General features: G+C 43.6%; 1 long non-coding RNA gene across 1 annotated transcript in view; it reads right to left on the bottom strand.

Moving 5' to 3' along the window:
* Nucleotides 1-26,271, bottom strand: part of LOC309338159 — a 599,378-nt gene that overhangs the window by 531,569 nt on the left and 41,538 nt on the right. The gene's annotated exons all lie outside the window — the stretch shown is intronic.

A 26,271-nucleotide genomic window follows, 5' to 3' on the forward strand; every position in this document is an offset into this window, starting at 1 on the left:
ACAACTAGGCTTTCTAGCCAAATTTTGGCAGAGAGAAGGAGGGGTTCAAGGAAAAACATCAACGGGCACATGTGTGCATGTAGGTCTTGTGTTCAGGACCCATGAATAAGATGGACAGATGGAAAGACAGATATATAAGATACCAGCTTCAATGTGCATTCTTACCCTATGGAAGGCTATATTTCATTTTCTTTTCTATGCTTTCCCTGGGGCTCAGAGTAGCCGCACAGAATCTGCAAAAGAAAACATACATGTCCCAATCCAGTGGCACAGATCCACGTACATGAAGAGACTTACACGGGTATATCACCATTTAAGTCAAGAATTTCCATCATAAATCAGATATAAATTCAAATAAATAAATGTCTGAGTGAGGGGATAAGGTCTATCCGCACTGCATTGCTTTAAAGGGGATGAGCAATCTGGAGTGTATTTAAATGCACATTCCCCACACACATTCTTGCGCAACTAATTGCATGTTATCATCTTGCTTATGTGCAACCAGAACGGGATCAGGGCTTAATTATTCAAAAGTATTTGACTGAAAACTAGCATGCACAAATGTCTTCAAATATCTGATGGGTTACGGTGCAGAACACTTTTTCTCTGTTCTTCCGGAGGGCAGGAATAATAGAATCATAGAACTGGACAGTGTAGGAATCACGGCTCAAGAATCCCTGACAGGTGGCCATCTGACCTCCGCTTAAAAATCTCCAGGGAATGAGAGCCCTCCATCTTTTGAGGTAGTCCTTTCCACTGCCAAACAGCTCTTAGTATCAGAAAGTTCTTCCTAATATTTTGTCTGCCCAACACCACTGGAGGCCAATTAGTTTCCAGGCCCAATTCAATGTGTTGCTTGTGACCTATAAAGCCTTAATCATGGCAAACCAGGAGGTTGGGTGGACCTGGGGAAGCCTGGCTTCCTTTGGGTCCACTTTGGGTCCATTTAAACCTACTGTGCTTGGGGGCAGCAGTGCATTCAGTCAACTGTCACAACTTGTCGGCAGAAAAAGGCATTGGGTTGGATCCTTAGTCTAAACATGTGGGTGGGAACGAGCCCTACTCCCCACTTCATGGTCAAAGTATCATGGTACCCTAGTAAACATGTCTGCGGGGGGGGGGGGAGGTTCCTGTCCAAATGCCTTTTGTTGTTGTTGTTGTTTAGTTGTGTCTGACTCTTCGTGACCCCATGGACCAGAGCACGCCAGGCACTCCTGTCTTCCACTTCCTCCCGCAGTTTGGTCAAACTCATGCTGGTAGCTTTGAGAACACTGTCCAACCATCTCGTCCTCTGTTGTCCCCTTCTCCTTGCGCCCTCCATCTTTCCCAACATCAGGCTCTTTTCCAGGGAGTCTTCTCTTCTCATAAGGTGGCCAAAGTATTGGAGCCTCCGCTTCAGGATCTGTCCTTCCAGGGAGCACTCAGGGCTGATTTCCTTCAGAATGGAGAGGTTTGATCTTCTTGCAGTCCATGGGACTCTCAAGAGTCTCCTCCAGCACCATAATTAAAAAGCATCAATTCTTCGGCGATCAGCCTTCTTTATGGTCCAGCTCTCACTTCCATATATCACTACTGGGAAAACCATAGCTTTAACTATACAGGACTAGCACTCCCAGATGGTGTCCTGGGGGGTTCGCTCTATTTGATGTGTATCAAATGGAGGATCCTTATCCCAGGATTTGACCTTGATGTGGCAATAAGCCAACAATCGGGTTGGTTGATTCAGGATACATAATGCCTAAGCCAAAACCTACCTACATCTGCAATCAATAAAGCTGTGGCCATTTTGATCCCAAGACATTGTCATCTCATTTTTCTGCTTCCCAAGCCTGCCCCCGTCCCCCCAGCAGCCCAGGTCTCCCTGCACATGGGCTTGCAAAGTGCCATCTGAATGCAGCTTTAGCTAAAGTTTTGAAAAAGTGCTTTCAGCGTGTATTGCGACACCCCTGGCAGGCTTTAGAGTATTCAGCAGGTCTAGGTTTTCTCCGAAATTCTCGAGCCTTTAGCAAACCTACATGGGGAACCTGAGCTAAGTTTCATCTGCATAAGGAAATTGCCTGGTTTCAGGTTCCACTGTGAGCAGCTAGCACAGTCCTCATAACAATTCCTCTCTGATTTATGCTATTTTTCCTTCAGGCTTTCTCATTCCCGCAAGAAAGAAGCTTGCTTATGCTTTATGGCTTTTGCTTATGAACATGACGCATAGCATGAATATTGATTGCTTCACCAACTCCACTTATAACTAGGCAGGTTAAATACATTGACTAATATGCTTAGAAAATGTAAGTACAATAGTTCTCATGTCGTTGTTTGGCAAAGTTCCCAGGGAGGGGAGGGGAAGAACAGCATCACCTTCGGGTGCCTCTCAGACTTAATAGCAAGAGTTCTGCCTGTACCAGTGTTCCCTTATCGGTAATTTCTGGGCAGAAATGATGTCAGATCGAAGAAATCTTTTTTGTATCCATTCTGCAGAAAAGAACTCTTGCTGGACAGCGGCTACAAAATAAGACTTATTTTGAAACATACTCGGGACTTTGGTGGATTACAATTCTAACAGTAAAGTGCTACAAACTAAAGACTTTTAATGGGACTTTTGCCTTTGGACTTTCTGTTTCTTTGTTCTGGGTGCCTTTGGATGGTTACAATTTCCTCCTCTAGAGGGCTTTAGTTACATTACGGTGTATCCAGTGGGATTTTCCACTTGCAACTTTCCTGTGTGAATGACCTTGAGTTATGAGCAACCCGCCAGAAGAGATTTCAACAAGAAGTAAAACAAAGCAGGCTCAAAAACAAGCTCAAAAAAGAGGCTCCTTATCAGGAGCAGCAGCTGCACAAGAAAAAATAACAGCAGCATCAATGGAGTCAATGACACAGGCCCTGCTTAAAATAAATCAGTCACTAGAAGTACTTACTAAGCAATCTGCAGAACTTACTAAACAGTCTACAGAGAACTCTAAGAAACTGACGGAGTTGACAACAAGACTAGACCTGAATACAACAACAATTTCATCTAATACAGATTCTATAAACCGTTTGGTTCAAGAATCTACGGAAACAAGGAGAATAGCTGAGAGTGCTAGGTCCACTGCTGAAGAAACCAAAGGAAAGTTTGCGCCTATTGTAAAAAAAGTACATGAACATGATTCAGCATTAGCCCTACTAGAACTGGAAAGGAAAAGTAAGAATCTGAAATTAAGACTGGTCCCAGAAGAGGAAGAGGACAAGCTTGGGGAATTCCTCACAGATAAATTTCAAGACTTCTGGAATGATGAGCTAGATGGAGAGGAAGATGAATTTATGATAACCTCAGCCTTTCGGATTGGCAGGAAGCAAGGGAAGAAGCCAAGAGATTGTTTAATTACCTTAGGATCAAAGGAACAAAGAGACAAAATATTGAACCTACACTTCCAGAAGGCCTTGGTCATTAAAAATTCTCAGATTCAAATCTTCAAGGATATTCCCAAATATTTTTTGGAGGTTAGATCTCAATTTAAAGAACTAGTTGATCTACTTAAGAAGAATAATATCCCATTCAGGTGGGAATTTCCACAAGGGCTGTCCTTTAGCTTCAAAGGGAAGAAAATTAAAATAAAAACAAACCAGGATAAAGAGTTCTTTTTGGAAAGAAATCAAGAGGATCTTCAGAAAGGAACTGTCAGTGAGGAGGAAGTACCGGACATCTCAAATCTATCATTTGGACTGAACCGAGCACCGACCGAGGAGGAACAACAACTTGGTGCAGTCGGTGGAAGATCTACCCAGTAACCAAAATGTCTCTGCAACTCTTCAGTTGGAACTGCAATGGTTTGAACCACCCTCGAAAAAGGGGCCAAGTATTTCATTTATTAAAGAAGGAACATCTAGATGTAATCTGTTTACAAGAAACCCACATTGCCAGGATACATAGAAAACTTTTAACAAACAAGAGATTAGGACAAGAATTTATATCATCAGATAGAGTCAAGAAAAGAGGAGTTGTGATTTATGTCAAGGAAAAATTTGAACCAAAATTGATCTTTAAGGATGACCAAGGAAGATACCTGGCAGTGGAAATCCAAATTCATGGAGAAAAAATATTGATTGTTGGAGTTTATGCACCAAATGAGGGGAAGGCTGAATTCTTCAAGAAGTTGCATGAGACTTTAATGGACTTTTTGGACTTTAAAATTATAATGATGGGTGACATGAATGGAGTCGTCTCTACAAATATGGATAAGGCCCAAAGACAAACAATATCTAATGATGGAAGATTACCAAAGACTTTTTTTGACCTGACTGACACTATGGATCTGATTGATATTTGGAGAACTAGGAACCCTCTGGAAAGGGAGGGGACCTTCTTCTCTGAAGCAAAAATGACATGGACTAGAATTGATCAAATATGGATTTCTAGTAATCTGGCATCAAAGGTTAAAAAAACAGAAATCTGCCCAAAGACCTGCTCTGACCACAATGCTGTCAAGATGGAAATGAAACTGACAACAGCTGGAACCTTTAGATGGAGAATGAATGACACCCTCTTTGGAGATGAGGAAATTTGCAAAAAGGCCCAAAAAACACTTAAAGACTACTTCGAGATCAATTTGAGATCAGACATAGAAAAAAGAATCATTTGGGACGCAAGTAAAGCCGTGATGCGTGGCTTCCTAATACAACAGAATTCAATAAAGAGGAAAAAACAGAATGAGAAGAAAGAGAAAATTTGGAATCTAATAAAAGAAGGGGAGAAGAAACTGAGATCTAAGCCTAAATCCCAGGAGATATTAAGAGAAATAAAATTCTATCAAACACAATATATGGAATTGATGAACCAGGAAATAGAATGGAAAATTAAACAAATGAGACAAAAGACTTTTGAGTCTGCAGATAAATGTGGGAAGCTACTGTCTTGGCAACTGAAAAAGAGACAAAAATTGAATACAGTGACATCACTCGAAGTAGATGGGAAGTCTATTAATAAACCAAATGAGATAAGTAATTGTTTTCAAAGTTTCTTTAAGAAATTATACAAACAAGGGCCAAAAAATGAACAGGAGATAGAAGAATTTATTGGAAAATACGGACTATCAAAAATCTCTGAAAACAACAGAAGGAGTTTAAATGAGAAAATTACAGATCAAGAAATAGAGAGTGCCATCCAGGATATGAAGCTGGGAAAATCACCAGGACCAGATGGACTAACTGCGAGATATTATAAAGTATTGAAGGATTGGTTAATACAACCACTGAAAGAAGTCTGCAATCAAATTTTGGAGGGGAAAAAGGCTCCCGAATCGTGGAAGGAAGCATTCATCTCACTTATACCAAAGACAGAAACTGAGAAACATCAAGTTAAGAATTACCGCCCTATATCACTTTTGAATGTGGATTATAAAATTTTTGCAGACATTCTAGCAAAAAGATTCAAAAAAGTTCTGTTAGAGGAGATTCACAGGGACCAAACAGGCTTTCTACCAGGCAGGCAATTGTCAGACAATGTGAGGAATATTATAGATATTCTAGAACTTTTGGAAACTGACATAAATAGAAAAGCTGTTTTGATTTTTGTGGATGCAGAGAAAGCCTTTGACAATATTTGTTGGAGCTTTATGAAGAGGAATCTCCAAGGAATGGGGGTAGGCAAGAACTTTGAAAATGGTATAAGTGCAATTTATTCTGAGCAAAAGGCCAAACTTATTGTAAATGGTATGGTTATGGATGAAATTCCAATAGAGAAAGGGACACGACAGGGATGCCCAATTTCCCCTCTATTGTTTATATCGGTACTGGAGGTTTTCCTTAATATGATTAGAAGAGACCAGCTGGTTAAAGGTATACAGGTCGGAACTAAACATTATAAGCTAAGAGCATTTGCAGATGACTTAGTTTTGACATTACAACAGCCAGAAACTAGTACAAAAAGAGTTCTGGAACTTATTGAAATATTTGGTCAGGTAGCAGGTTTTAAATTGAATAAACACAAGACAAAGGTGTTGGAAAAAAATCTTACGGTGGGGGAAAAAGACAGTTTTCAAAGAGAAACTGGTTTGGAAATTACTAAAAAGGTAAAATATCTGGGGGTGAATTTAACATCTAAGAATGTGAACCTATTTAAAGATAACTATGAGAAATGCTGGGCTGAAGTGAAGAAAGATTTCGATATATGGTCAAGATTGAGACTTTCCTTGTTAGGCCGAATTGCTGTAATTAAGATGAATGTATTGCCGAGATTGTTGTTTTTGTTCCAGACATTGCAAATTTTAGATAAGATGGACTGTTTCAAGAAGTGGCAGAAAGATATATCTAAATTTGTCTGGCAGGGCAAAAAACCCAGAATTAAATTTAAGATTTTGACTGATGCAAAGGATAGAGGGGGCTTTGCCCTGCCGGACTTAAAACTTTATTATGAAGCAGCAGCTTTTTGCTGGCTGAAACCATGGCTACTTCTTGAGAATACAGACATTCTGGACCTGGAAGGTTATGATAATAGTTTTGGTTGGCATGCATATTTATGGTATGACAAGGTAAAGGTACATAGAAATTTTAAAAATCATATTATTAGGAAAGCATTGTATAATGTATGGAATCGATATAAAGATTTGTTTGAAAGTAAAACCCCCAGGTGGCTGTCACCAATGGAAGCTAAGGCGGTAAAAAGATTGAACATGGATACAGACTGGCCAAAATATTGTGAAATTATAGAATATGATGGTGAAAAGTTGAAACTACAGAGTTTTGAGAAATTGAAACCTAAAGTCCGAGATTGGTTACATTACTACCAGATTAATGAAACTTTTAAGCAGGACAGAAAACTAGGATTTCAGAAGGAGAGGTCAAAGTTAGAAACAGAATTGCTAGAACCCAATACTAAGAATTTGTCTAGAATGTATAATCTGCTGCTAAAATGGAACACACAAGATGAAACGGTTAAATCAGCCATGATTAAGTGGGCACAAGATATTGGTCATGATATTATGTTTGCTGACTGGGAGCAGTTATGGACCACAGGTATTAAATTTACGGCATGTAGTGCCCTGAAAGAGAACATAATGAAAATGATCTATAGGTGGTACATGACCCCAGTCAAGCTTGCAAAGATATATCATTTGCCCAATAACAATTGCTGGAAGTGTAATGAATGTGAAGGAACCTTTTATCACCTTTGGTGGACCTGCCCAAAGATTAAGGCCTACTGGGAAATGATCTATAATGAAATTAAGAAAATCCTTAAGTGGACATTTGTAAAGAAACCGGAGGCTTTTCTCCTGGGCATGGTCGGCCAATTGGTACCAAAGAAAGATAGGACCTTTTTTATGTACGCAACAACAGCAGCAAGAATCCTTTTGGCGAAGTATTGGAAGACTAAAGAATTACCTACTCTGGAAGAATGGCAGACCAAGGTGACTGAATTTATGGGACTGGCAGAGATGACCGGCAGAATCCGTGACCAGAGGAAAGAGACAGTGGAGGAGGACTGGAAAAAATTTAAAATCTATCTTAAAAATTGTTGTAAAATTTCGGAATGTTAAGATGTCAGGGGATTGGACACTAAGAATTACAGCTATAAATCGAAATTTATAAAGCAGAAACTCTTTTTAAAGAGAATTAAATATAAAAATGGGATGAAGAATTGCTAAAAATTTTGAAATTTGGATGCAGTGAAGGGGAGGTTTGGGGAAGTCGCATTATGTTTGTTTGTTTTTTGTTTATGTTGTAAAATCAATAAAAATTATTATTAAAAAAAAAAAAAAGAACTCTTGCTGGAAGAAAGGTAGATTGATTTGATCATTAATCCTGTATAGTGGCTTTCTTTGGCTTCGTGCATCGGCATGACGTCAAAATGAATCGGCTGAAGGGGTCCAGTGTGAGATGGAGTCTGACATCAACACGTTTTCACAAGCTCATAATCTCCCCATCTAGGAACTGCATGATCCAAGTCTTTAGCAGCATGCTGGTTTTAAAAAGGATGGCAGTGCTTGCTGAATTTTCCTATTGGCTGCAACAGCCCAATGGGACTATGTGGACAAGTCTTGCTTGAGTTGTCCAGAGCTTTAAGCGCATGGTTTAAATAGGATGTCTCTGCCCTGCTATAGCTTATTTCAGAGAATTATGGGAAGTTTGGGGTGGCGTTTCTATTCTCATCACCCAGCTAGAGTTTCCAGAAGTAGAGTTTAGTGCAAAAGGACTGTGACCTCAGTTCAGTTCTGAGACTGAAAGAAGGATCTCATGCTGGGAATGTGCTCAGAGGCACCCTGTCCTGCGATTCTAACTCTATGGACTAGTGCAATGATTAGCACTAGCACAAAGGGATTTTTGCCCCTCTCCTTCCTTCCCCCATGCATGCCTTCTGCTCTGGAGGGTTGTGGGAATCTTCAGAATAGATTTAGTGGGTGCACAGGGGTAGCAGTGGAGGAGAACGTTTCATCACACAAGGAAAAATCCTTGCCCTGGCAGAATGTTCACCTTGAATACAACCCTAAGCCTTCTGCACCTGACTCTGGTTGGCAGCCTTGGAGTGCCAGTAGAAAGCAACGTAGATCTGACACTCTCAGAGTCTACACATAAGCGAAGCATTTGCATTAGTAAAATAATTCAGAATGTGTGGGTAAGAAGTCACAAGTGAAAGCATAGCAGAGACGTGTTTAAAAGGTTATTTCCTTTGGTCAGAGCACAGCCATTTTTGTAACAGCAGGCCTATAGGGTACCAGACCTCTGCGTTCTTTCTTTATACACACTTTGTGGGTTCCTTACACGGCTGATTCTAGACAGACATCCTCTCCAAAAGCTCCCTGTCATCAACTCCTGCAGGCCAGTTTACGATGAGATGCTCTTTTTGTCAGTGATTGGCATCATCCTCGTCATTATGTAAAAATGCACCGGAGTAGTGTTCTGTTTACAAATTTCCTGGAGCGGGAAAGGAAGGGAGGGAGAGGATGAATTCTGACAAAGAGCTGAGATGCAGGAATCTCTAAGCGGGTGAATATTATAGGAATGGCATCTGCATGGTGGAATGTTCCAAGATGTCACAGACAAGTGACGAGACCGCAGTTTGCCACCCGACTGTGAGACAGCAGACAACAACACCGGCACGTATCTCTCTCTGAACAAAAGTGGCTGTGTACACACCATACATTTAAATCACATTTCTGGGGAATGGTAGTTTGTTAAGGGTGCTGGGAAGCATAGTTCTGTTGGTGTAAACTACAGATCTCGGGATTCTTGCAGGGTATGTGTGTGCCCTAAAGGTAAGGTGTGTCTGCAGCCACAAAGTACATGTTTGAGTTTTCCCTTTTAATTGGCTCCACCAGCAAATTCCAGCCGCTCGTCGCCAAGGGAAAGAACATTTTCGCTGGAGTTTCTACAAGCTGTACATCTTGACACTTTCCATTTTAACCACACGCAGCAAATCTAGGGCTGGAGGGAGGGAATCAGCACAGTAAGTGGGGGTGGGGGGTAGGAATGCTGCAAAACGTTCAGCAGAGGGAGGTATTGACACAATATTCAGCTCCGGGGTGGAAAGGTACGGTGTTTCAATATGATTATTTCTGTTCTCAGTCCACTGTATCCAAGTGCCTGGAGGGGCACAGAAGCAGCCAAGGCAACCGTACGAAGGCTGTGGGCTGCCTTGGAAGCCTCCTGCCGCTTTACTGGTACTTGGACACATTAGCTTGGCACGGAAGCGAAAACGAATGTGGGCTAGAGAGGAAATGGACACATGAATGTTTCGAGGGAGGCCAAAGCTGGGAGGGGGCCAGAGAGAGAAATAGCCAGAAGTAGATAAGAGTAGCAAATATTGGGCCAGCACCTATGCCAGCAGTTGGCTGAAGTTATATAGTGTTCTTTGATTATGCAAGGCGCCTCTCGCTTGACAGATCTGGGCAAAGCAGAGAGAAGGATACTCATGGTGTGGTTTTGCTCCGGAGATGGGCAGGGTATAAAAACCTGTGTAAAGAAAAAGCAATTTGCACATCTATATAAGCAGCTGTGGATAAATATAAGCCGCAAGGTACCCAGCATTCATTGCTTTCAGCAACTAGCAGCTAATATTTAAACAGCAAGATAAAGGTTTGCTGAGTATTCCCCACCCCCATATACATACACACATCTTTAGCTTGCTGCAAATTGGTTTGGGGACGGGATTCAGTTTCTTTGGGAAGTGGGAAAATGTTAAGATCTGCAATCGTTCCACAACCAGGAAGTCAAACAGGGTGGAGAACTTCCATTGGCACATAACTTCCCCCACAGAATCCTGGGAACTGTAGTTTGTTAGGGGTGCTGAGGATTGCAGCTCTGTGAGAGGTAAAAACTACGGCTCCCAGGATTATTTGGGGAAGGTATGATGTGTAGGACGTCCCTGTTTTCACCAGAGAAATGACGGAACGTATGGAGTTATGCGACTCTAAGCCAAGGAGATCAGTAACTATACAACCTTTAGAAGACAACTGAAGGCAGCTCTATATAGGGAAACTTTTTAATGTTTAATTATGTTTTTATATATGTTGGAAGCCGTCCAGAGTGACTGGGGCAACCCAGTCAGATAGGTGGGGTATACTACTTCTTCTTCTTCTTCTTCTTCTTCTTCTTCTTCTTCTTCTTCTTGAATAGGACATCTGTATTTTCATCAGAGAAATGTTGGAGGGTATGGTATGCAACCTAGGCTGCTTCTGGTGTCTGCCTGGGCCGAACTACCAACTAGAAACCACAGAAAGGAGAATGGCATTAAACCAGAGTAGCTGCAGGGAGCAATGTTAAAATTACTAAGCTCCTTAGGTTGGAAACATCCCCAAATCCCAACAGGAAAGTCATATTATGATAAAGCAAGATCCTTCACCTTTAAAAACATCGCACCGATCCACCAGTGTGGCAACAAAACTGAGAAGAGAAACTTACAAAAGCAGATTGTGACACCATGTAAGTTAGCCTATCCCAACCTCCAGATGTTTCGGATGACATCCACCCCTAACCCTAACTCATCGACCCTGTGTAGTGTAGTGGTTAAGAGCAGTAGACTCGTAATCTGGTGAACCGGGTTCGCTTCCCCGCTCCTCCACATCCAGCTGCTGGGTGACCTTGGGCCAGTCACGCTTCTCTGAAGTCTCTCAGCCCCACTCACCTCACAGAGTGTTTGTTGTGGGGGAGGAAGGGAAAGGAGAATGTTAGCCGCTTTGAGACTCCTTAAAGGGAGTGAGAGGCGGGATATCAAATCCAAACTCTTCTTCTTCTTCTTCTAACCACTAGTCATACTAGCTGGGGCTGCTGGGAGTGCAAAGAAACCTGAGAGCAGTGCATTAGGGAAGGAAGATCCAGGCAAAAGGGCCTCAAGGCAGAGTTATTTTAAGAGATTTTGGGGTAGCTGATAACTAGAGGAAGGAAGGGCACCAGCAGGGATGGGAATAAGGGCAGAGTTTAGGACAAGCAGTTTGTACTGGAAGCTGAAGGAGATAGCAGGTTATTGTAAGGTGTTTCATACAAAGCTGTGGTGGGCAATGTGTTTGACATGGACTGGGGAGCCCAGGATTCAGCCATGATGCTCACTGCTTGACCTTACGCCGGTGACTGTCTCTCAGCCTAATCTACCTCACTTGGTTGTTGTGAGGATAAGGTAGAAAGGAGGAGAAACGTGTGCAAGGTAGAGAGATGTTTCGCTGCAGTTGGGGCAGAAAGCATCCAGTTGTGCTGGTGCAGATGCACCATGGTGTTAATGCAATATAACAACAATGTATCATACAAATTTGATAAACGTCACGGAAAAGCCAATGGCTTTTTCACAGAGAACTTCCACGTGCACAATGGAACTTCCCCTTTCTCACCTGCCACCTGCAGCAGCTCCCTGCCCTCCCTCAAAATCTGCTCCAGGCAGCTGGGGGTCCCTCTGGCCCAGATTTAGTGGGGGAAGAAAATCCATTAAAGGGGAAGATCTATTGCACGGGCAGAAATCTCCACATCATTAGATGCAACCCAATTGTATATTGCAGAATCAACTCCATCCTCACTTCAGTAAAATGCTCAGATGCTGAATTCATTCAGGGACAGGTGTGCCCACTCAGGAAAAGGGCTCCCACTAACAACAGATGCACCCCCTCTGAAAGAAACCCTGGAAGTTATTTTCGAAAGGTGGCAGGAGGAAAGGGGAGCACCTCAAGAAACTGTTTAATTTTATTTATTTGAATTTTATTTACAACATAACATAAACCCCCCACTCCCCCAATACACAAATCCACCCGCATTAAACATGAACATAACATACAGTGAGCATAACATACAACAATACAAACAACCAAATAAAAGACTTCCTTTATCCTGTATCTGGCCTCCTTATTTACTTCTTATAAACTGTTTCCTTTATGAATAATTGTAATCTTAATATTTACTCAATAAACTGTTTATTCCATTTGCTCAGAAACCTGAAAAACAAATGTATGTATGACTTGGAGGAAACTTTGAAGGAACAAACCTAACTACCTATTTGCAAAACACTCACAGTTGTGATATATGGAATCTATATTTAACATATTAAATTTATTTTTCTTGAATTGTCCCCCCCCCCCCAATGTTTCGGACCTTTCTTGGCATCAGCCCGATGACATTTTCAAGATCAATTTACTTCCAAATCTCAAAATGTTCAGGGTTTATTTTTAAACCAATTTAAGAGTAAAGGCTTTAAACTTCTAATGCAGTTTGTTCAGCTTCTTTTACAATCAAAATCAAGGCACTGCGGAATTTCAAGAGTTGTCTTGAAGCCAATGCAGCCTCAAAGTCAGGTTCCTATAAAGCCATTTTTAACCATAATATGTGCAAAGCGGTAGATAGCCATCATCCACTCATCATAAAATATACCATAAAGACGTCATCGCACTCCGCAGAAATCAGCAGCTGCTAGGCCTCAATAAAAATTAAAGTCTCATTACAACGTCTCTTTTATTATTTCTGGCAGAGTAATTTTGCCTCAAACTTCAGGTTTCGATATCTAGAAATGGTCGGCCCTCAGCAAAAATTGCTGACAGGCTGCCAATTTTCCACTATCCTTCTGAAAGAAAGTATATATTATTATTTCGCCCCCCCCCCTCCCTCCCACCCCACACAGACAGACACCAAGCAAAGGGGAAGAGATGATATATTATAATAACTGAACTGCAAAGGCCTACAATCTGAATCGGATCCATTTGTCCTTCCAGCCCAGTATTTCCTATAGTGAGTTGGCAGCAGGTTTTCAGGCAGGGGTCCCTCCCATCCCTACCTGGGAACCCTGGAAATTGAACCTGGGACCTTTTGCATGCAAAGCAGTTGCTCTGCCACTGAGCAATGACCTTCCCAATATACTGGGCCTTGCCCAGTAGCTTAAAGATGGGTCTACACATTCAGCAGAATGGAATGATAGAAGCCTAAGGTGGTAGAACAGACCCTTCAAGGGTCCCTATTCTCCAGGGGCAGTTCCGGATTTACAGAAGCCGTCCCGGTTTCGGATTTGATCCCGGAATGTCCTGCTTTTCTATAATACAGTGGTACCTCAGGTTACAAACGCTTCGGGTTTCAAACACTTCAGGTTACAGACTCTGCTAACCCGAACGTAGTTCCTCGGGTTAAGAACTTTACCTCAGGATAAGAACAGAAATCGCACAGCGGCGGCGGGAGGCCCCATTAGCTAAAGTGGTACCTCAGGTTAAGAACAGTTTCAGGTTAAGAACGGACCTCCGGAACGAATTAAGTTCTTAACCAGAGGTACCACTGTACGTCCCTACTTTCATTGGAGAAATGTGGTGGATATGGTAGGACGTCACTATTTTCATTGGAAAAATGTTGGAAGGTATGGAGTTATGTGACCCCCAAGCCAAGGCAATAAGTAACTATGCCCATCATTGGCTCTGGGTCCCCCTACTGTTCATCTCTGTGCTGGCACCCAATGCTTCTTAGAGCACTGCCACCACAGCCAGGTAAGCCTGCAAGGACACACTGGCAGAGGACACTTTGCCCAGGGTCTCTTCAAACCTTGAACCGGTGCCTGCCCTGTGCAGTTAATTCTTTTATGTGCAAAAACATAGGCTGTGTTACTCTTCTGTGTGTCATGAAATCCACTCCGAGGTGGAGAAGCTGGAGGTGTGAATTATCCATTGCACTGTGAATGTGCCACGCAGTGCAAACTCATGCTGAAAGGACAAGCTGTGCCGTCAAGCTTATCACCCCTGCCTGGCATTTGATGTTTACAGATATCAGAGGGTAGCATCCTGCTGCAACTCAGCCATGTCACCCAGTTGCAGAACCCGATGTTCAAAGCACACCGTCTGGATGATTCATTCCCAACCTCCCAGCAAGTGATAAGCAGGGTTCCAGACAACTCCTTTCAGTCACAAAGCGGCTAAGTCCTCTCTGTCTAAAAGAGTGTGCTTTGCTGCAGGTTTTTTCAGGACAAAGGTGTCACGGAGCTGAGATGTGTGTTGCCGTCATGGCAACTTTGCCATAGCAAATGAGCCAACAGAGCCAAGCGGTCTCAGACTCAAATGAAAACTATCCCCAAGGCCATTTCCTGAAATTAATGGTTGCAGTTGAAAACCACCTTCTCCTCACTGCACATATTCCCTGAAGTCCACAAACTCCAAATCCCATTCAGTTCAGTTTTAAACTGGGACAGTTCTATGCTGTGGACCGTAATTCAGCACTCTGAGGGGTGGGGTGAAAACACCTCTGAAGATTGGATCAATCCAATCAAATAATTATGGAATATGCTCTCACAAGGCATGCTGGAAAATATACTCTTGTGACAGCATATTCCATTGTTTTTTACGGGCCAAGGTGCAGTGAGCCTGAGGCCACCGGGAGAAAGCAACAAAAATGACATAACATATTGGGGTCGAAATGGCCACAACTTTACTGATTAAAGATGTAAGTAGGCTTTGGCAGAGGCATTGGGTATGTATTCTGAATCAACCAGTCTGATTGCTGTCTGATTACTTCATCAGGGTTGATCCTGGGATAAGAATCCCCCGCATGGCGCATTTGAGGAGTCCTATGGCCTGTTAGCTTCTGTCTCCAAGGTTTAAGTAAGTTGGAGGTGGACCTGAGTGAAGCCAGGCTCCATCCAGGTCCGTCTCCCAGTTCCCGCCTTCTTAGTTGGCTATGATTGGCCTGCTTAAATTCAATTTGTGGAAAGTCCTGACAGTCCCCACGGCTAACTGGGGCTAATGATGCTGTCGGTCGGTCACACGAGAAGGAATTTTGCCCCCCTCCCCTCGCAGCCAGGCCAGGCTGCAATGGCCACTGCCACAAAAACTGAATTACACAATACAGTGCTGGGACAGTATACTAATTTTCCTCTATCAGCTAAAGGGGCCTGGCTTAAGGCCTGTGATTTTCATAATACTCTGCTTGTATTGACAATGATGCAAGTGCTGAAATTTTGTTTTTTTTGGTGTGTTTTTTTAAAAAGCACAGCTGCTGAAGACAAAGAAGAAAGAGGAGAAGTCTGTCACCTTCAGTGCCCTGCTTGTGGACTTATTTTCCCAAGATATTTGGCTGGCAGCTGTTGGGAGCAGATTGCTGGACTAGATTGACCTTAGGCTGATCCAGCAAAGCCATTCTTAATATCTCTCCAACCCATTGGTGTTATACAGTACAATAGTAATGGTAGATGTAGCTTTGGGGAAGAGCTGTAGCTCAGAGGTAGAGCAAAGGCTTTGTAAATATAATGTCCCAGGTTTAATTCCTGGCATCTCAAGGTAGCGCTGGAAAACGCTGCAGCCCGAACCCTTAGAGAGTTGCTTCTGGTCAGTGTAGACCAGGATTTCCCAAACTTGGGTCTCCAGCTGCTTTGAAACTACAGTTACCATCATCCTTGACCACTGGTGCTGCTAGCTCAGGATGATGGGAGTTGAGTCCAAAAGCTGAAGGAACAAGTTTGCAAAACCCTGGTGTAGATAATACTGAGCTACATGAACCAATGGTCTGGCTCAGTATAAGTCAAGCATCATATATTCCTAGGTAAGTTAATCATTATGGGAAACTTCCAAGCGCCATTCTGCAAAAAAAAGTGCCTCGAAATTTTGAGCAATCTGCTTCGTAGGCATTTTTTGGGGAAAGATTGGGGAGGCATAAGTCACAAATAACTCCCGTGCATATTTTTCGCATACAAGAACCCAGGGAAATCAAGGCAAGTGTAGGATTCTATGACACTCAACTTCCTTTTATCTTCTCTACCCTTTGGTATCTGGGGGCTTCTTATTTTCATTGCCTTATCTATGTGCTGATGGTATACGTATCAATGTGAAGAAAATGCAATGCAATAACTTTTTTAATTAAAAAAAACACCAAGAAATGTACTTCCCACTTCATTTGGAACAAGCATACAACTTGACAATGACTTGAGCTTTGCCATGTATCTATTGATCTGAGCAGTTCTTCATCCTTGCAGTGGATTCAAAGCAGCCCCAGCAACAATTCGCACTTAACAAGTAACAAGAAAATCTTGCGTTGACACCCATTGACAAGCAGGGTGGGAAGGGGCCTGATTCCAACTGGGACAACAGTGGAGGCAAAGGATTAAATCCCTCCTCCCTCCACACTATGATCCTGATTCAGTGCCAGCTATAAATATGGGTTTTTTTTAAAAAAAAATCAAGCATTGCAAGGCAAATGCTTTGACACAGGTGGGGGATATGTTTTAAGCCAGTGGCAGGCAGGTTCAGAGGCTTTGGATATGACTCTTACAGTAGCAGCCCCTCCGTGTCCCTATTTTCCAGGGACAGTCCTGGATTTACAGAAGCTGTCCTGGTTTCTGATTTGACCCCGGAATGTCCCGCATTTCCTTAGGAAATCCCTATTTTCATCGGAGAAATGAGGGTATGGAGTTATGTGACCCCTGAGCCATCTGGAGGCAGCCCTGTATACAGTGGTACCTCAGGTTACAGACGCTTCAGATTACAGACACTTCAGGTTACAGACTCCACTAACCCAGAAATAGTACTTCGGGTTAAGAACTTTGCTTCAGGATGAGAACAGAAATTGCGTGGCGACGGCGCGGCGGCAGCATGAGGCCCCATTAGCTAATGTGGTACCTCAGGTTAAGAACAGTTTCAGGTTAAGAACGGACCTCCAGAACGAATTAAGTTCTTAACCCAAGGTACCACTGTAATGTTATAATGTTTTTATATATGTTGAAAGTCGCCCCAAGTGACTGGAGCAACCCAGTCAGACAGACAGGCTATTATTATCATTATTAATGATTATGATGGAATAGGGCATCCCTATTTTCATTTGAGAAACTATTCCAGTCATTCAGAACTTAAGAGATTTCTGCACACACTTTTATGCTTTCATCCAAGTCTGAGGCATTAGGACACAACCCAGCCAGCCGAAAGCACTCAACTGAAAACAGCTCCATCCTTCTGATACAAACCGAGTGCAGCACTGTTCTGTCAGGTGCTTGACAACTGCCCTGATTTTTTCAGTCCAGGCAGGCCCAGAATACTAGCTGGCTGAGTCTCTGGCTTGCCCCAAACTGCCTTTGGCTTTTCCCAGAATAGGCAGATTGTTCTAGGTGCACCTTCACCAACATTCTATATTGGGGTCAGCAAACTTTTTCAGCAGGGGGCCGGTCCACTGTCCTCCAGACCTTGTCGGGGGCCGGACTATATTTGGGTGGAGGGAAATGAACAAATTCCTATGCCCCACAAATAACCCAGAGATGCATTTTAAATAAAAGCACACATTCTACTCATGTAAAAACACCAGGCAGGCACCACAAATAACCCAGAGATGCCTTTAAAATAAAAGGACACATTCTACTCATGTAAAAACATGCTGATTCCCGGACAGTCCGCGGGCCGGATTTAGAAGGCGATTGGGCCAGATCCAGCCCCCAGGCCTTAGTATGCCTACCCATGTTCTAGATGCACCCCACTCCTTTCAAACTCCTGATTTTTTAAAGCTAAGAAATGTATTTGTTCTTTTTTTTAAAAAAAAAAAAGAAGAAGAAGCAACCAATACAGTGGTACCTTGGGTTACATACGCTTCAGGTTACAGACGTTTCAGGTTACAGACTCTGCTAACCCAGAAATAGTACCTCGGGATGAGAACAAAAATCATGCTCCGGCGGCATGGCGGCAGCAGGAGGCCCCATTAGCTAAAGTGGTGCTTCAGGTTAAGAACAGTTTCAGGTTAAGAACAGACCTCCAGAACGAATTAAATACTTAACCCGAGGTACCACTGTAATACAAATTTCCACGTGTGTCGAAAGAGGAGAGCCGTCTCCTCCACTCCAGTGAAAATGAAGAATAATCCTAGGCTGCAAAGTTCTTTTTGTCCGCTAGCTAGACAGTTTGTACTGCACTCTAATCCAGACAGTTTACATTGCAGTTCCATATTATGGGTTTCTTATGTAACATGCTTAGGCAAGGAAGGTACATTGAAAGTCTACTCATCATACAGGAATACAGACAGAGATGCTGAAGCAGAAGGAAAAAAATTTTTGTGATGGGGGACAGGGTTGGCCAGCCTCTGGTAAGACGTTACATTAACGCAAGAGGAAAATGAAAGCGTTATTCAGAATAAACATGGGATCATGGGAACCTGCCTTATACTGGGTCCCATCAATGGTCTCTACCTGGTTCAGTGGGAAAGCATCTGCCCTGCATGCAGGTTCGATCCGGGGAAAAGATCCCCACCTGAAAACCTGGAGAGCTGCTACCAGCCAGTGTAGACAATACATAGCTAGATGGACCAATAGTCTTGACTCAGTAGAAAGCCGCTTCCTTGAGAGGGTGCAAAGCAGGGCTGTGGAGGAGTGAGGCTTGAGAGGACATGTGGCCTGCAGAAAGTCCTGAAGGCCAGAGAGAGGGGGGCATTTGAGCCTCATTCCTGGGGTTCCCCATCCCTGCCCCAGCTGCATATTTAGTTGAAATGAAGTGTTTATTCAAGACTGATTTCTTTCTATGGAAGGTGCAGAACCTTACAGCACATTTGCATACTGCCCAACTTTTCCGGAGCAAAAACTGGGACACATGTGCTCCCAGGCGAGTCATGTGACCTTCACCACACTCTCAACCCAAAAAGCACTTTTTTCAAGGTGAGATCTCGCACGGCCCCCCAAAATGCGTGTTTTTTCTGGCTCTGTGCAAGGTCACAGGCTCCCCAAAAGTGCTTTTTCAGGGTGAGAGTACTGTGCAAGAACACACAAGATGGCGGCACCCAAAATGGCCACTGTGTTCTCACATGAAAAAACGTTTTTTTCCTGGGCACTTGGGAGGTAGGCATTTGTAGCATATTATATTAGCCTTGGATCCCCAGTATGTGAAAACTTAACAAGGATAAAACTGGGCATGTCGTCTTCTGCATATTTCTTCTCAAATTGCTCAGCTAGTTACATATGATTTGGAAGGGGGAAGAGGAATTAAAATCTTTTTTTTTAAGCAAAGGTTCAGCCCCCCCCCCGACCCCTTGCTATTTTCGGCTTTGAAAATCACTTTCCTGTCCCCCTGAAAGCTGTCGTTTCACAGCTCTCTCAGGAAGCCCAGACCTTTGTCTGACAGCTGCAGCAAGGAAAGATCCAAAAGATAATCTCTTTCTCCAGTCCTGACCCAGAAACTGGGAATAGTGCGGCAGGCACAGCTGGCTCTCTTGGGTTCAAAGCCAGCCTCCCTCCCGCTTCAAGATTGTGCACTGTGGCCTGGCCTAGCCGAGATGCTGACATCATCTCCTATCCAGTTGTATATTTACTTTCCTATTCTAAGCCAGCATGACAGCCAAAGGATTCACTCTGTGCAGTGTTATTGTGAGAGGGAAGGAGGGAGGGGAAGAGAAAAGGGCTCTGAGAGGCCTTGCAAAGGCCGCCCACACTGAGATTCAGGCCGAAACCAAACCTCTGGACGTTATACACAGAAATCTTACATACTTGCTGTGGCGATCACACAGGGTCCCCGGACTTTTCGCCGTCTATTGATCCCTGTGCCTCCACTTTATTTCCCACTGCCACCACCCAGGCCCTACCTGGTACAATACAGAGTCCAGTCAGGGTTAAATTGGAACATAAACTTCTGTTTATTTATTGCAGTTTAACATGCGTGTGGTTTCATAAACGGTATCAGTCAATAACAATCATGGGGTGTCTATCCAGTCCTATAACTTCCGCTACCTGCTCTCACTCACTAAACCACCTCTCAGATATTTACTTGTCTTCCTAGCCCCTAACTATTCCTGACTCAGCTTATTTCGCTACACTAACTCAACCTCCCCACAGACTCTATCCCAATTCACTTGCACTCCAACCAACCACCCAACTCCCAACGAACTCCTCCCTTCGGCCCTCCCAGAGCTGTTTTTATAGTCCCTCTGACTCCACCCCCTGGGTTCTGATTGGGTAACCTGTTTAACTATTTCACCTCCAGCACTCTCATAGGTTAACGTCACACTTGCCTGGAGAAGGGGGCGCTTCTCACACACCGTTCCTTGCCTATCTACTTATTGCACAACATCCCTGCTGTGCTTCCACCTGGTACCTGATAGTTGCTACTGCATACCCTCCAACATTTCTCCGATGAAAATAGAGACATCTTATTCCATACCCTCCAACATTTCTCCAATGAAAATAGGGATGTCCTAAGGGAAAGTAGGACATTCTGGGATCAAATCAGAAACTGGGACGGCTTCTGTAAATCTGAGACTGTCCTGGAAAACAGGGACACTTGGAGGGTCTGCTACCCATTTTAGTCACCTACAGCTGCAGAAACAAGGGGGAAACTGGGGCAATCCAACTGATTGTTCAGTCCTGGGGTGCTGGACCAGCACACCGCCAGCCAATCCCTTGCAGTTTACACAGAGCACCAAGACAGCTCTCCATTTACTATAAAAGGATGACATGTAGGGTTCTTGTGGGTGCCGTGCCTTTCACAAACAAAACACAACTCCGCACAAATACTTCCCCCCCCCCTTTGGTTTCCAGAGCTTTCGTTCTTTTTTCACGTAGCATTTCCATCCACAAAGGCACTAAAAACTGCAAAATGACTCCCACTGTGACTTTTCCCTCCACACCACAGCTGCCTGTCTGAAATGGTGTTTTGCATTTGTTGACTCTCTTCCATTCAAAAAGTGATAACAAGCGAGCTTCCACTCCTGTCCCCATGGAAACAGGTACCCAAGAGCCAAAAATGGAAGACGGGTGTTTTAAAATGATCACTGTTCAAACAGAAAAAAGGAAGGTTTCCTTCCCAACTCCCAAATTCCGTTTCCACAGGATCGGAAATGGTACTGATCACCCACTGCTTTGAAACTATTCTCTCACAGAAGCTGGGGAAATGTCAGTTTTCCAGAGCTTTCTCTGCTAAAACCATTTAAAATTGCTGGCTGATTTTTCTCTCTCTCAGGGACCCAGGGGCAGCCAGTATATTGGCCAAAACCTTAGCTTCCACTAACAGGCAGTGGGAAATAGTCTGGCATTTGCATGAAATTCTATACAGTGGTACCTCTGGTTAAGAACTTAATTTGTTCTGGAGGTCCGTTCTTAACCTGAAACTGTTCTTAACCTGAGGTACCACTTTAGCTAATGGGGCCTCCCACTGCCGCCGCGAGATTTCTGTTCTCATCCTGAAGCAAAGTTCTTAACCCGAGGTACTATTTATGGGTTAGCAGGCCTACATGATGGGAGACACATACGGGGAAATGCTTCCACGTGGCTTTTTGCTTTCCATGTTCTAGCCACTATTCTTCTGTTAATGCAGCTTAGGGTTGCTTTAGCTTTTTAGCAGCCACATCGCACTGCTGGAAATCAATAAATTCTCAAAGCTACATTGTAAATGCTATGGAAGAAATGCAGAGAGAGAGAAAGGGAAAGCAGCTTGCTTCTAAGGCCATCTGGCAGAAGTGAGACCTGAATAGCAGGCTTCCTGGTTCGCAGGAAAATCTCTGCCAGCTCACGCCATCTTTGCTGAGCATGTCTTACGTTGCTCCAAACGCTTCAAGCTGTTTATGGCATCCCAACATGTCCACAAGAATGCTTAAAAATGTCAGTGAGAACATGCCAGGATGCAATGTAAGCAAATAAGGATAGTCCAATGGCATTGCGACATTTTATATGGCGAATACTCTGATGACAATATGCTAATTAAAAGATTAACATTCCTGTTGAGTTAGGCTTGAAGAACTGCATTATTATTTTCCCCAACACCATGATTATGACTGAGTTTGCTCGATGCAATCGCAGCAGTAATTAGAGATGTACACAAAGGTTGGCAAATCTGTATTTTTGTCCTCCATTCAGGAGCAAATTTATGGTGCCTTTTTTATTGCATGTGCCTAAGATTCTGAGAAGATACTGGAAGTCTGTAAAACGGACACTGGGCTGGAGGGTATCGGGATGTGAAGTAACGCTGTCCTTTGGGGATCTGTTTTGGGGTGATGTTATGGTTGTTGAACTTAAGATCTGTTTTATCCTCTGCTCTTAAATCTTAACATTTTGATGCTGCAGTTATTTGGTTTGTTGCCACTAGCCTTGGAAGGCTAAGCAGCCCAAAAGGTGGGCTAGAAAATACTACTATTATTACTGTTTATTAAACTGATTAGTTGCTGTGCCTTAATTCCAAAGGAAACACAAACCCTGGGTGAGCACCCAGACCCCTGGAATCTAACACCGCTCTGAGATTGGGGTGGCGTGTCACAGTATAGAGGGAGACTCATCATGCGTTCCTCTAATTTCTCCATTCGAGCAGGAACCCTGAACTATCAGTGTACCGGATCACAGGGTGGGTTCTAAGCACGTTCAGCAGGGCACAGGAAGAATCCCCTGGATGTGGTATGCATGGCAACGTTGGGAGCAGGGTTTGCACAAACATCCTCTGTGGTGGATGGTGCTGTTTGAGGCTGGCAGGGCAGAAGGTAGGGAGGTCAGACAGACATAGGTGGGGCCAGAGCACAACCACTCCCTGACTGGTTGTAAGTAAGAAGGTAGGCAGGCAGGTGAGGGTAGGCTGAGGACAAAGAGAGACTGGTGAGGCAGTGCCCTCATTCACTCTAATGGACCAGCCTTATCATATGCTCATCCTATCTGCAAGGACTGAATCCAAAAGCACCTGAATCCTAGCTGTCAACTTTGCCCTTTTCTTGCGAGGAATCCTATTCGGAATAAGGGAATTTCCCTTAAAAAAAGGGAAACGTTGACAGCTATGACCTGAATAGCGCTTCTTATGTGGTGGAAGAAGAAGAAGAGGAGGAGTTTGGATTTGATATCCCGCTTTATCACTACCCGAAGGAGTCTCAAAGTGGCTAACATTCTCCTTTCCCTTCCTCCCCCACAACAACACTCTGTAAGGTGAGTGAGGCTGAGAGACTTCAAAGAAGTGTGACTAGCCCAAGGTCACCCAGCAGCTGCATGGGGAGGAGCAGAGACGCGAACCCGGTTCACCAGATTACAAGTCCACCGCTCCTAACCACTACACCACACTGTCCATGCATGCTTGCGTATTCATTCTTCAGCCAGCAAGGAAAAGGCAGAATTGGGGGTGTGGAGAGAGAATAATTCATATGCAGCTACAGACTATGCCCCATCACGTGCCTGTGGCTGCGGGATTTTATTGGGCTCCTTTGAGTCATGCTTTCAGACTACACATAAAGAAGAAAACGAATGACTAGCAAATGGGAAAGGATCAGCGTAATTGGGATCCTGCTATTTTACACTTACTTGCACATCTGGAAGAAGTCTAGAAAATAGAAGCAGGGAAGGAATTGCTGGGTTTTACCGACCGGTGGAAGGTAGAGGGGGGATGAGAGGCCACTGGGGTCTGGACAGCACATGTTCTGTTTCTAAAGTTACAGGAAAGTGTCATGAAGCAAAGATCAGCAGCCTATTCTTCAAGTGAACCAACCAGCTTAGGATTGTTCCTGTTCATTCTTTCGGCCTCTTTGCCTTCTTTGGGCCTTTTGTATCCAATCTGTGCCCAGTGCTTAAAGGACCTTCCAAGTCAGCCTGGTCTTTACAAAATGAAGGCAGATGCAGTAGCTGAAAACTACTGGCCCTCTCAGAGGTCCAAAGAGACCTTGGGCCGCCAGGAAAAGAAAAGAATGACAACACACAAAAACAAAATAAGGCACCCTAAAAAGAGTGCATGGTTTGTTTATATTACCAGCTGATCTGGGAGGACACATTCATAAAACCACACCATCAGAACCGATGTAATATTTATGCACATTCCAAACTTTTATATGATTAAATCTATTATCGGTCAGCAAAAATTTACGCCTTTGCCAAAGCACATATCTTATTGGCTTAAATCTGCAGCTCTAAGCTAAGAGAGTTTGTTACTTTTTGCTCTGATGTGCATGAAAACAAGTTGTGAAACTTATCAAGTGCCCCCCCCAAACTCCTCATGTCCCACATTTGAGGCCCCCCTTGAACTTCAGGACCCTAGTCAAATGGACCCTCCTGCCCCACCCCAATTTGCCCTGTTATCCTGGGACAAGAGTTCTTTCCTTAAAGAAACTCTTCTCCACTAAAAGTTCTATAGATTTTCAGCAGGGTCTAGTCTGAACCAAGAAAAGCTAGATCTATAGATGCCTCTTAGACTTTGGTTGCTGGGGGACTGGCAGCGCAGAAGGCAGGGAGGTCTACAGTAGGTGGCACCAGAGCCAATGACAGAAAAAGACAACTAATTCCACTAATGTCCTCAACCTGCTACCTGCTGAGTTCCACAAGGGCAACATTGATGCTAAGAAGAAGGAAGGTTGGGACTGGTGGGGCAGTAGCCCATTTGCCCAAATGGACCAGCATCCACTGCTGTTAGGCAGTGCCTTTGATATTAACCACACACACAAGCCCCAGAAAAGTTTCACAATTTTGAATTTTAAAATTGATTTTAAAATGCAAAGGCAGCCATGCTGATCTCAGAGACAGACAGACAGACAGACAGAGAGAGAGAGAGAGAGAGAGAGAGAGAGAGAGAGAGAGAGACATCCACATTAGAGCAAAATGTCAGGAAATCATATGAAGTATTTCAAGTTCTCTAGGATTCTTGCATGTTTCTGCTTCCTAAGAGGCCCCAGGGCCTCTCAGCTAGTCGTAGCGATGTACAAAGAATAAGGAAAAGCTGGGAGCCAAATTGGAGCATTAAGGAATGATATGCAGAATTTGTTGAACACAACTACACACCAATTCCGCATGCCCAGGTTCTATTGTTCCCGATGCCATTATTTTGTCATTCCAAATTTACTTAGTGCTCCGTTACAACATCAAAACCCATTGCATGGTGTAATTATGTTCAATTTTCAATGTAAAAAGCTAAATTAGCTCTCGGGTTACGTTTCAGAGAGCAAGCGATTCTTAGAAGTTCCTCAACTGAATCGCAGGCAATTAAAATTTCTAAGAGGGACTCCAGATAATTTTCTGAAACAGGATGGAGCCTTAGAAGCAGCTAGAAGTAATTTCCTTTGTGGAGGGCTGGAGAATGCATATTGTGTTATATGAATAATGCATTGTTTGATTTAAACCATCTGAGAAGCCAGAGTGTGCTGGTGCGAGGTGGCAAGATGGAGCCAGAAGGGAATGCTACAAAGGCCTGCAGCCAACACCTGTGGATAGCTATCACTACAATAGGTGAACTCAAGAACCAAAGCAAAAGTCAACATGGGATGCTGCCTTAAACCAGACAAGTCCATTGCTCTTTCTACCTAGATATTGTCTTCACTGGCTGGCAGCAGCTCTCCATCTGCTTTGTATCCTCCACTGCTGTTGTGTCCTGCTCACTTTGTCAGCTTATGACATTTCCCCCACCCCTGATTTGGGCCTGGAAGATCCACCCAGGTGACTCTCACAGTACACTCTATGCAAGGAGGGCTTATTCCTAGATAATCTGAATATATTTTTATTTAAAATGTCAGTTTACAAAAATACACGCATTGTCTCTTTTTTCAAGTTGCATTTTCTACAGATCAGTTTCATTTGTTATGAGACCTTAGTGTTACATACAGTGTTGGTTTAGGAAGAAAAGGTGGAAAGAGGGGGAGAAGGGAATGATGAGAGGGGTGGGGTCAGGTGGCAATGCTCCTATTCTTCTACTTAGTGTATGGGGGGGTGTCAGTGTCACTTGTGTGGCTTCTCTTACTATTCGTGTGTTGTATTTCTTTGGTGGAGAGAGAGGTTGGGGGTGCCCTAGGGTGTGGCTGATTGTCTTTGGTTGGCTATACTGTAGTGATATTTGGGAGGTTGGGGAGGTTGGGGTGTGGTTTTGGATCAGGTTAGCCAGATTGATTTGTATGATGTTGGCAGGTTCTTGTTGTTGTCTGTGCATGTGATAAAGGGGAACCATACATCTTCTATTTGTA

This window comes from Podarcis erhardii, assembly GCF_964252035.2.
Source record: "Podarcis erhardii genome assembly, chromosome: 3".
Classification (NCBI taxonomy): domain Eukaryota; kingdom Metazoa; phylum Chordata; class Lepidosauria; order Squamata; family Lacertidae; genus Podarcis; species Podarcis erhardii.